The sequence below is a fragment of the Mangifera indica genome, chromosome 7, assembly GCF_011075055.1.
Source record: "Mangifera indica cultivar Alphonso chromosome 7, CATAS_Mindica_2.1, whole genome shotgun sequence".
Taxonomy (NCBI): domain Eukaryota; kingdom Viridiplantae; phylum Streptophyta; class Magnoliopsida; order Sapindales; family Anacardiaceae; genus Mangifera; species Mangifera indica.
The window spans coordinates 3,873,896-3,886,860 of record NC_058143.1 but is presented as its reverse complement, the minus strand read 5'-3'; the positions used below and the strand labels follow the sequence as shown (position 1 = coordinate 3,886,860).

Genomic DNA, 12,965 nt, shown 5'->3' with positions numbered 1-12,965 from the left:
TGCACGTCTACAATAGGACACTATACTTGTAATAAGGTACCTCACTCATAGTAATGCCTAGTTACAGTTTGACAGTTTGTAGTGGTGTAGGCAAGTAGACTACATAATGAATGCTCACATGGTCAAGGTATCAAATCTCTATATTGATCCAGTCCGATTGACCTAGTATATAGTTACAAATGGGATAGTGTTTTCACCTGAGAGATCTTATGGTCGCACCAATGTAGAATCTATAATGATTCTTTAATGACCGAAGAAGACCCAATAGTCTTGAGAGTTGTTTTATGGAACCTGGAGGTTCCTAAGTTTATATATATGAGCAGTGGGACCCATGTCATCATAATGGGAGTTTAGGGATAAACTCCTGATGATCGAGTTATAATGAGTTCAACCAAGGGTAGTTTAGGGATTATGTAGTATTTAGTAGAGTTTCCTACTTACTAAGTAAGTTTTCACTTACTCTCCTACTTTTTCATATGTGCAGATACATATGACCGTGACAACTACGAGGCAAATGGAACTCAGTGGGCATAAAGTGGTAGAAAGGCAATTTAGTCATCTGTGTTATGTTATTTTTAACTTATGCAATAGAGTTATAACGTTACTTTTATGTAATTGCTACACAATAATTTATGATTTTATGATTAAGTTGTGAGAATGTTGACATCCTTTGATATGCTTCCAATTATTTCATGATAAGGTATTTAGTAATTTACTATTTTTGTGGAATGTATGGTTTAAATTTTAAATGAACATATGCTATTACATTTTCCTCTGAATGATAGTACTTCTGTAGGGGGTGTTACTAATACTTCATCGAAATATTCACTCACCCATAATGTTCTAGTAAATACAAAAGTCTCTTCCATGTTTCTAGTTAATTCGACTACCATATGGATACCTTAGTGTTATCCCATACTTAGTTGAAAAGCTGAAGACCTTCTGAATTCATCATAAAGTGAAAGAGCTGCCAAAAATGAGTAACTGATATCCAAATGCTCTTTTTTATATAAAATACATATTGATGTCAACAATTATAATCTTGATATATTGGCAAGTGGATATCAAGTAATTAAAATTTGATTATCTTCAAGCATGAATGGCCCCAAAATGCACATTTTCTGAATCTTTAAAGAATTTACTGAGTATGGAAATAAAAGCAGGTTATATGTACCAACATATCACCCACTCAATTTCTAAATTCTTTATAATTAATGGTAGATACAATAATTTAATTTTGAAGGGGCCAAAGGACTTGTTCCTACCTAAGGTATAGTGAAGTCCCAAAATTCTACCCTCTAACTTTAAAAAACTCGAACACCCATTTATGAACCAATTTATGTTAAAAATTTCAGTTAGGGTTAGGGATAAAATCATTATTTGCCCACAAATTTTTAAAAAAATAAGGTTTTATTACATTTTCCTCCCTAGATTTAAAAATTTCACAATTTCCCCTCACCCAAAGTTTGAAAAGTGACCATTACCCTTTAGGTTTTTTTCTCTTTTCTTTGTTCATTGGTTGTCCTCCTTCTCACTTTATCTCTCCCTTCTTGTCTCTCTCATTTCCCTCTCTAGTTGCGGACAATCGATTTTCTTCTGAAAATTCAAATGATTTTCATTTGAAAATTCAAACAATTTTTGTTTGGAAATCTAAATGACGACATCCAAATGAATCATATGGACGCGTCATCATCCAAACAATTCATCTTGATACATCATCATCCAGACGAAGAGATCTCTTTCAAACAAAGTCGTCTAGATTTTTAGACAAAATTCAATGGTCTATGGTTGGAGAAGGAAGAGATATAGAATGGGAAGGAGAGATAAGGTGGGAGGGAAGAAGGCCAATGGCTGGAGACGGCGGGTCATCATCAGAGAGAAAAAAAAACCTAAGGGGTAATGGTCACTTTTCAAACTTTAGGTGTGGGAAAATCATGAGATTTTTAAACCTAGGGAGTAAATATAATAAAACTTGAATTTTTAAATTTTTTAGTAAATAATGATTTTACCCCTAACTCTAACTAAGATTTTTAATAGAAATTAACACATAAATAGGTGTTTAGGTTTTTAAAGGCTGATGGATGGGACTTTAGATTTCACTATACCTTGGATGGGAACAAGTCTTTTGGCCTTTTAAAGGTGAAATGAATAGAGATGTGATTAGATTTGTTACATGAACCCTATGTCCATAACTATATTGTTGACTTTGAGTTAATGTTCAAAGGGTCATCTTATGGCCTTTGTAAAATCCAAAATAAATAAGAGGTCAGGGTTACATGAGTTATTACATAGTTGGATATTATATATCCTACTATTATAAAAAATGGATGATTGTGTTCCTTCAATTTGGTTTGAGTTGATTGCTTTCTAATTTTGGTTGAAGATGTCATTGAATATAATCTCGTGGGTATGGAAAATTGACATTGCACGTGAAGAATAGTGAAAAACGGTCCTACTAAGAGTTAGTCATCTTAAACTTTCTGGACATAACATCTTCCCACACATTAAAAAAAAATAAAAAAGGAAAATTATGTAAATTTAATAATATATGTTATTAATCAAACTCTTCCTCATGATCTTTATTGTTTATATTTCAATAAAACTATAGGTACTAATTTTAAATATACATATGGGTACATATTTGATATATGTTATTATGTGATTGAATGATATAAATTAAAAATAAAATTAACACTTAATAAGTGATAACATATATAAATATGTACCCATTTGTATACTGAAAATAAGTACGTATAATACTACTCGATTTTAATAAAACTATATGTACCTATTTTAAATATACGCATAAATATATATTTGGTATATGTTATTATATAATTTAATTATATGAATTAAAGATAAAATAATATTTTATAAGTAATATCATATATAAATGTGTATTTATTTATGTGTAATAAATATGAGTATATATAATATTACTCTTTAGATTTAGAATGTAGAAACTAATATAAGAATATAAATTAATAACAAATGTTTTAATTAAGAAATGATAGACAAAAAAATTCTTTGTCATGCATGATAAATAGTGTAAGGGATAAAAGAGTAATAAGAAAGAAAATAGTAGCTATGTTCTAGTGAGATAACATGTGAGAATCAATAGAATCACACTATTCTAGACCTGGTAATTTCTCTCACTTAAATTTTTAATACCCAAGCAACATCAAAAATGCTAAAATCAAAAATCAAAGAAGGTAATTGAGATAATGGAGTTAGTGGAGTCCATGGCTAGAATTAGGGTTGCGAACTAGTCAAGTATTATTGAGCTTAAGCAAAGTTCAATTATATTATAAGAAGCTTAAACTTGATAAGCTTGAGTGTTCCAAGATTAAACTCAAATTTGAGATAGAAATTATTCACTCAAGTTTGATTTAAAAAATTACTTAAATTTCATAATTTTTATTTTTATAAATTACCAACAAATACGATTTTAAAGATGTAAGTATAAAATTTTAAATTTTTATTAGTTCATGTTATTATATTAGAATTGAGTCACAAGGTCAAACTTGATTCATTTGTAGTCATAGTTAAAATGGATTGTGAAGAATGAAGTTTGTTTCAAATTGGTTGAATGGTTTACGATATAATTTTTTTCTCAGTTTTAAGTGCCAAATTAAATACTCAATGTTAGAATATGACTAAATAATTTTATATTAAAAATAAATAATATTTTATCATAAGATGATACATTATCTAAATATATAATTTGACACTCAATATTGGATTCATATAGTATAACTCTCACTAGTTTAATATACTAACAACATTTGTGGATTTCGGTTAAAACAAATAGAGAAGTACAGTAGAGACCCGTAATTAACGGTGCGGTCATGATGTCATTTTCTTCAAACAAGCAGTATACCAAGGGAAGGACCCCAAAAACATTTGTTGGAGTTAGATATGGTAAAATGGGGGGATACTCGCAAAAGTCATAGGTAATCCGATTAAAAATGGGTAATCTGTTTAAAAATGGGTATGAACTTGTAATTTTAAATTCATAGTTATTCGGACCCATATATACCGGTAATGGATTTTTGTGAACGGGTTAAATATGCGGACGGGTTCAAGTTCGTCTGATGGACTAAGTAGCAGTGGACCTGGACGTTTCTGCTTCGAGTCGGCAACTGGTATATCCGAAGCTGAATGAAGGAAATTATCGAGATTGGCGAGCACAAGTTCTGTTCGCAGTCGAAGCCTATGGTTTGGAGGGACATCTCACAGGTTCTTCTTTATGCCCTAGTCCTTTTGTCAATAATGAAATTGGTGATGAAATTAGTGAAGTTAGAGAGACTGATCCTCAATATAGGTTATGGAAACGAATTGATAAACTTTTGATGAGGTGGTTACTTGCGTCAGTTTCCGAAAGCATGTTAGTCATATCCCGAATTGTAATTCTGCTACTGAAATTAAGAGAATTTTGGAAGAAAATTTTATTACGGTTAGGCATTTGAAAAACGTGTTACCAACATTTAAGAAGGGAGGTTTTTCAATCGATGAATATGATGGAAAAATGAAAGAAGTGTCAGATGCATTAATAGCCAATGAACAGTCTATTAGTGAAGAGGAGCTGATCAATTTTATATTAGATGGTTTAAGTTTTGATTATGATCCTGCTGTTGCTTATATAATGTCCGAGTTACTCACCCCTAGTGAGACAATCTCTTTGACTGAAACAAGGTTTTTCTTACAAAAATATGAACAAAGACGCAATAGGAATACCGCTATCAGTTCTTTTGATATGTATGGAGGAGCAGCTCATGTAACTGCACAGACTAGATCACCAGCTCTGGTTGATTGGAGTCCTAAGGACCAAAAACCAAAAGACAATGTTGATGAAATCCTTGTGAATGAAGTTGCTGGGAATAATCAAAATTTTAGTTTTGAGATCCATAAGCAGTCTGTAGAAACCAACCAGATGGCTCTAGGAAGAGGCAGGGGGAAAATATATTCAAAACCCGAGTTAGTATGCCAAATCTGTGGTAAAAATGGTCATATAGCCTTAGAGTGCTACTATCGTTTTGACATTTCTTACAATGGACTAGCTGCAGTTGTTAAACATCTTCTCTTTTCTCATTCAAATAATGAGCCTAGTACCCTTGCAGACATAGACTCACATAAAGAACCAGATTCCCTCAAAAATGCTCTTTGTTCCTTTCAAACACAGGATATACCACAGTTTCACTCTAACTATCAAAGCCGTAACAATTACAACGCACACTCATATCATCCTTGTCATATTCCTTATCAATTGCAAACACAGACATCTAGTGTCAGCCCATTCATTGGTAAATTTAAGCAAAGTAACAATTCTGCATCACACAAGAACAGTTCTAACTCAGCAGTCAACTGTCCAGTTCAGCTGATTCAAATAAATTTGCCAGCATCTCAGCCAATACATTAGTAGCCACACCATTTTCTGTCAAAGATCCAAGCTGGTATATGGACTAAAGTGCACAGAGCATGTCATGGTTGATCTCAACCTTCTCAACATCAAGATTGACATTACACGTGTAGGAACAGCTTTAATACCTTCATTAGTCTCTTGTAAATATCTTCCTTTAATGAATGTCTTGTGTGGACCTTCAATTACCAAAAATCTTATTGGTATCTCTAAACTAACTATAGATAATAGTATTGCATTGAGTTCTTTCCTAAGATTTTGCAATATAGAGATAGAGAAACACACAAAATACTTTTAGAAGGAACTGTTAAAGGTGGATTATATCAGCTGTGTCCTTCTAGACATGTTTCTTCATGTACAGCATCTTTAGAGTGTATGTTGGTTACTGCTAATAACAATCTCTTGTTAGTGGACAAACTTGTAACATTAGGAAATGTTACAGTCTCAGTTTTGTTGACCCAAGACACTGAGCCTTTTTTTGTGGCATAAAAGAACTGGTCACCTATGTCATTTCACTAAAATATATTATAAACTCTATCCCATTACCTCAAGTAATTGATATAGACAAAATGTCTTTCTGTAGTGCCTGCCAATATGAAAATAGTCATTGGTCACAATTTCCAACCTCATTTTCTAAAGCTTCTAGTCCATAGAACTAGTACATTGTGATATATGGGGTCCTCCCCCAATTACCTCAAAGGAAGGGTGTAGATATTATATACATTTCCTTAATTGATCATTCAAGGTTCACTTGGCTGTTTCCTTAGTCAAAAGTTTGAAACATGTTTGAACGGTTTCATAAATTAGTAGAAAAGCAACTTGATAAAAAAAATAAAAACTGTTCAGAGTGTTTTGGGTGGAGAGTTTAGAGCTTTGCTTCCTTATCTACAAAATCATGAGATTCATTTTAACCATCCTTGTCCACATCCTCATCAACAAAATGGGAGGGCAAGAAGAAAACATAGGCATATTGTTAAGTTGGGTTTAGTACTACTTGCTCAAGCTTCAATGCCTCTTTCCTATTGATGGAGTGCATTTCAAACTGCTGTATACCTCAGAAATAAACAACCTTCATCTGTTCTTGCACACAATTCACCTTTTCTGTCTCTGTATCATCAAATTCCTTTTTATAAAAGTAAAAAAATCTTTGGTTGTGTTTGCTACCCTTTCTGAAGACCCTAGTAGACATGAGTTTAGTTTTCATTCTCAAAAATGTGTCTTTATAGTTTAACGTTTAAATCATAATGGGTAATGAAGGAAAAGTCTACTTAGCAGCCAGTGTAGCCTTTGATGAATCAGGTTTTCCATTCTAGATTGACTGAGTTTGTCAAAAATTACACACGTGAAAATGCTTTTTCTTGTGTCAGATAATGCATTAGGCAGTTTTTTCTTGCCCATATCAAAATCCAAGTTAGACACAACTGATGTATCTTCGTGTTCTCTGCTTGATAAAGTGTAAATACCAAACCACAACCCTTTTTAACGTATCCTATTCTACACACAAATCCCAATTCTGACACCTCAAGCACTGTTATAACCACCTCTGTTCCAAATCTCATCAATACTCCTACAATCAATTCACACTCTTCACTGAAAAGAGCCACTGAAACCTTGTCCACAAACAGCCTAACTTCACCAAAAACAGTAGATTCTTCACACACCTATGCCACTATATTAATTGAAGTTGTGATTCCTAGAGCAAGTAAGTTTAACTGTGAAAAAGTGATGAGGATACGAAAAAGTCTATACGTTACAAGCTGCTAGACTTGAGGGAGGATAAGAAAAAGAAGTTTATTTCTAGTTGTTTTAGTGGTTTATTTTTCTAACAACAATTGTGTTTTTTACGTTAAAACAAGCTGAAATGGAGACTTTTAATTAGCTTTGCAACCACGACGACAGTTTCTTCAAACAAGCACTATACAAAGGAAGGAGGACTGGAGAAGCATCAATTGCAGTATTTTCATCTCTTTTCTTTCTTTCTCTCCTAGACAATAAACTGTTTTCGGTAAATTTCTCAATGCCTATGATTATTGTAATGTTTGATTGATTAACGATGGGATGAAGGATGTTAGATAAGAACCGGATACAGACTGCATTTTTGTCTGATGATGAGTTTCGTGTATAGATATGGGAATTAGAAGATATTTCAGTATTCACTCTGATTTAATAAATATGGGAATTAATTGTTACTAAGTGCTTAATTGGATTATTTGGAATTAGAGATAAAACAAGTAATAAAATAATTATAACACATTATTATTAGGATCCTTTAGTATCCATGTTGTTGGTACATTTAAAATTACTCTTTATACTTGTGTTACTCCTCACTTTTCTAGCAAATTTAGGAGAGTTGCATTTGAGATTGAATAAATTGACAGTTGAACCATTAATTAATAGTTATTCATGACTCATAATCTAACAGTTTAAATGTTGACAAGGTAGTATAAAAAGTAACTATTTCTAATTACTCATTTATAACAACCAAATTGAATTGAATCAATCAGTCAGATGTTGAAAATTTGTTAACATTTAAATAAATAGTATAACTAAACCATACTCGATAGGTCTCTATCGACCTTGTCTCAGACTCAACTTAATATCGACTAGGTTTATTTGTCTCATACTCGATCTATATGGTTAAACCTATAAGTTAATTAGAAATATTATGAATAATACCTGGGTTTCTAATTAAACCCAGGTTGGCAATCTCAGTCGTCACCATTCAATGTATATGCACGCAAACACAAATTTTGATGTTAGCAGCAGTCATATTGATCATCTTGAGGAAGAAGAAAGACTGTTCCTCAAAAGACTCCCCAAAATCTTGTTTGCAGAAGAAGAATTTAATCACAATACGTTACTTGTTTAGCAAAAACGACCTCGTTTTCGTTAACCAATAAAACACACCGTTTCAATATTCTACTTGGTCCCTTTTCGTTAGATGTCTAAATTCAGTAAATTATAGTCATAAGGGAAACGTTATCTACGGTGAGTGTCATTGTTTGATATGTTTTATATAACATTCTCACACTGATATATTCTCATACTTCTTTTGTTTTCCCATTATTTGAATTTTCTCCATTTAAAGTTTGTAAATTGGATAATTTTTTATTATCAAAAATAAAAATTATAATAAAAATATATTATCTTATGTATTATTAGATATAAATTATTACTATATTTAAAAAAATTAACATATATAAATAATGATTGAGTTTGGTTGATAATAATGTTATAATATTATTTTATTTGAATACTATTAAAAAATTAATGGGTATAAATTGGTATTATATTTGGTTAAAATAACATTTATTATGTTAAAATATTTGTTTTGTGCCTTGTGGGAGACCTGTGATTTTTGAGTATTTCAATAGTGACTTGAAGAAAATTTGGGTAGAAGTATGTTAAATTTTTTTGTTTATACATAAGGGCATTTTGGTCATTGTAGCTAAAGAGGGTCTTTTTGCTTAATTTTTAACTTTTTAGACAATTTCGCTTAAGCCCCATTAGTTTTAGTCAATTCCTTTAATTTTCCTAAAATTAAAATATAAGGTAAGATGTTAATTAGATTATTCTTATATTAATTGTTAGGTATTTTTGATAATATAAAATTATCAAAAAAAATTTATTATCTAATAACAATGTAAGATTTGTATTATCATTTATAAAAAATAAATTATTATAATTTTTTATTTAAAAGTTTTTTGGACTTTCTAGTCTTTATAAATTTGAACTCCACTCGGCAAGGTAATTAACCTCTTTTCTTTTTAATTTTTGATATTTTGTACTTTTTGAAGTCTTTATGCCCATAATAATGATACTTATATCATGTATCATATCGTATATTAAAAACCTAATTTTTTATACTATATATCAAATATTGTATCGTATGATACGGTTTTTAAAAAATAAAATAATAAAAATTATAATTGACATGTCATTATTTTAAAAAATATTATAAATATCCTTAAAAAAAAAAGTTAATTCGCATCAGTAATATATATTATATCATATAATATATATATTATTGTATGATATATCTATTATATTAATTTAATACAATTTATGATATATAACAGTTTTTATTTATATCATATTATATCATAAAACATATATTATATATTGTATAATGCTTATTCTAATATCCATACTCATGCCTATTATGTAAATGTAAAGGAAATCCCAAAATTTAAAATTATTCTATAACAGTTATATTTGTCAATATCAATGCTTTCTATTCCTTTGTCTTATCAATTGAATTCATGCTATATTTCTATTTTGGTTCTTTTCCATGTGATATGACATATACAAGCTGAGAATAATTATTTTGCCTCCTTTCAATTCTGTCATCACATCATGCCTTCATTTTTTTAATTCTATTCGGAATCCTTGCAATTGCAGGCTTCTCAAATTCTACGTTTCCTTATTAATTATATTTGTGATATTTCTTTAAATTATAAAAAATTACATGATACTATTCATACTAATATAAATCCTTGATAATTCACAGTGATAACCTGGTAATTAAGAAGAAATGACAAGGGTATTTCAGGAATAATATTGTTCGATTGAAGGCCAATGGACGCTTCCGTTTACTCTTTTGGTAATTCCCTTTTCAAGTCTGATTATGAAATCTCTCTCTTTTAGGAAAACGTTTCAGCCTCACCATATATAATTGGCAATTTTATTTAGAGCAATGTTATTGTGTATACATATTTAAATATATAAAATCATTTAATCATATAATTATATGAGTAGTCAATTGATCCTCAATATTGGGTGCACATATTTTTATTGTTAGTCTTTCCTCTGCCAGATGAGATTTTCAAGATTTTTTATTTAATTCTTTGTTTTCATAGCTGAACTCTTTGAATTTTTCTCTTAAATTATACTATTTTTTTCATTATTGTGAAATTTTATATGAATTTGTCCTCTGGAAATTGTTCTTTTAAGTTATTTAACATGTGAGCTGGTTTTAGTTTTGGTTTTTGGCTTGTAGATTTTGTTCTTAAATACCATTCATATTGAATCTCTTAATTTACAAATTGGAAAAATGAGGTCTCACTGTAACTCCAGGAGGAAACTTGCTGTAAATTCTCATTAGTTCTTATCATTCGGAGACAATTTTGATCTCGATGAAGAGCTCAACATGGAAAGATGCCTGGATGATAATGAATGTATGTGGTTGTCTTCCAGTTTTCCTTTACCTTCGATTTTTTTTGCAGGGCACAGACTCTATGGTAAGTTTCATCTCTATGTTGATCATTTGTTAATTTCCCGAAAATTTGGATTCTGAAGAAAAAAAAACTTGATGCAGAAGTGATGAATACCTGGTGGTCTGCCGACAACAGACTCTTCACTGGGCTACTTCATCAGTTCTTACAATCTCCCCTGTATACCATTCTCAGTTATAACACAACATGCAATGGAGCAGGAAAAGTAATACAATCATAAAAGATAATGAAAATATGTATTGTATTGAATATTTTCCCATGAAGTTTACAAATTAATTCTCCAATACAATGACTATTTCCATTTACTGCTACTGCTAATCAATTACAATTCTGGCAACCATTTAATCACCAGAAAGTTACACAAAAACTCAGTTGAACCCCCACAGTGCATGCTCAGCATCCGAGAAAACCACTCTTTCCCCACTTTTCCTTAGTTGTTTCACCTGCCTCCCTTTCCAGCACCTGCTCTCCTTTTTCAACTCTTTCCACAGCTACTTCTTTCTCCCCTTCCCCTGTTTTGCCACGTTTCATATTTTTAGTGGCTGGTTTTGCATTAGGATAACAGCCTCCCGATTTTGCATTAGAGTAATAGCCTTCTGATCCCTTTCTCCAACTGTTACAATTTTTCCCTCTTATACCCTCTCTTTTCCTGCAGGAAATATATTTATGAGTCCTAACAAGAGGAAACTTTCCTGGAAGGCCTGGTTCCAGGGAATTCTGAAATAGATTTAGGAACCGATCTCAATTCGACTTCTCAGGTTTCGGATAAGGAGAAAACCTGCAGCTCCAATCCTGAAGACAAATTGTTAAATTATCCTGAAGAGACCCTGGAAGATCTGGATGACGATGAACCTCTATTCTGGCCATTTAAACTTGAGCGGTGTTGGAATTCTGAAGAAACCTGGAAAAGCTTCACAATGTCCCCCCGGAAAGATATAAAAAAACTTGGAAATACTCCTGAAGGGACCTGTAAAATGCATTCAAAAGAGAGGTCTAGGAGAAAAGCAATGATGAACTCAGGCAGTAGTAAAAAGAATGTCAGGAAAGTCAACAACATGCCTTTGAGATTGCAAAAATCGAAAAAAATTCTGCAAAAATAGTTCCATTAGAGATTGCAGATGATATAAGATCTAAGGATGGTTATCTCTTCCAGGATGTTTTTGCAATGAAGCAGGAAGTTCCGATCGAGACTTTTTTAGGCCTTGGCGAATTTGATGGACATGACGGGGTAGATTCTGATGTTAATGTTGATGTTTTCTTCATGGAAGAGTCTTCATGAGAATCCAGGAACATTACTGTCTTCTTTTGGTAGTTAAAGGATTTTACAAGAGGGATTGAACAATAGACGCTTTGTTCCATTAGGTATCATCTATTTCTTTATCAGATGGATGTGTTCAAATTGCTGATATAGCTTGTATGTAATGTTTGATTCAATTGGAAGATACTAGAGCTTTCAAAATTTTTGCTGGAATGTTTTAAATACGTCAATTTTCAGTATAATGATATTATTGTCAATAATACGATGTTATTATTTGGTTATTGTGTAGGGTAATTAAATAATTTTGAATTAAACATCAAAAAAAAAAAAAAATTAGATTCTTTAATTTTTAATCTAACATTAATTCATTAGTATTGGGTTCAATACATGACACTATAATATTTGAGTAAAACTATGTATACAAACAAATCTTAAATATAGTTTTGGCCAAAAGACTTGTTTCCACCCAAAGTATAGTGAAATCTCAAACTTACACTTTTCAACTTTCAAAAATTCAAACACTCACTCATAAGCTAATTTCAACGATAGAATGACATACAGTGGATAGACCAATCAGGACATTATAAATATTTTTATTATGATTACTTTTTTTATTATAATGGATTTATATAGTACACACCTTTATTATGATTTTATTTGGATGTTCTTCGACAACAGCAACTATCTCTGGTAAATGAATCTTCATCTATGTCAATGAAGAGACGTCATCGCTTCGTCAATAGAGACAAGAAGACATCTCTTTATCAATGTCCAGGAAGAGACGAATCTTTGTTGACAGAGACGAAGAGATGTCTTTTTGTCTCTTTGTCTCTGATGATGAAAAGATGACGTCTCTTCATCAATGGAGACAAAGATTCATCTGTCAAAGATGGTTATTGGGTCTCCATCTTATCTTTGAATGGTTGTTGTCGTCGGAAATGATCATCAAAAAGGGGGGAAAGAAAACCCAAGGATTTGTGGGTGAAACAGTTACTTTTCAAAACTTAGAAACTTTGGGTTGGAGGAAAATTGTGAGATTCTTAAACCTAGGGAG

General features: G+C 31.3%; 1 long non-coding RNA gene and 1 other non-coding gene across 5 annotated transcripts; both read left to right on the top strand.

Annotated features, from left to right (window-relative positions):
* The first annotated feature begins 4,047 nt into the window (after positions 1-4,047).
* On the top strand, positions 4,048-12,112 carry LOC123220019. 4 transcript variants are annotated; one of them, XR_006502970.1, is made up of 4 exons: positions 4,048-4,239; positions 9,930-10,659; positions 10,737-10,858; positions 11,309-12,112. It is a non-coding gene; the product is annotated as an uncharacterized LOC123220019 (long non-coding RNA). The 4 variants fall into 4 exon arrangements; XR_006502967.1 differs by having other exon boundaries at positions 4,049-4,239; positions 10,737-12,112; XR_006502968.1 differs by lacking the exon at positions 10,737-10,858 and having other exon boundaries at positions 4,050-4,239.
* Positions 4,568-4,691, top strand: LOC123222238. The gene has a single exon (XR_006503561.1). It is a non-coding gene; the product is annotated as a small nucleolar RNA Z247 (small nucleolar RNA).
* Positions 12,113-12,965: the final 853 nt, after the last annotated feature.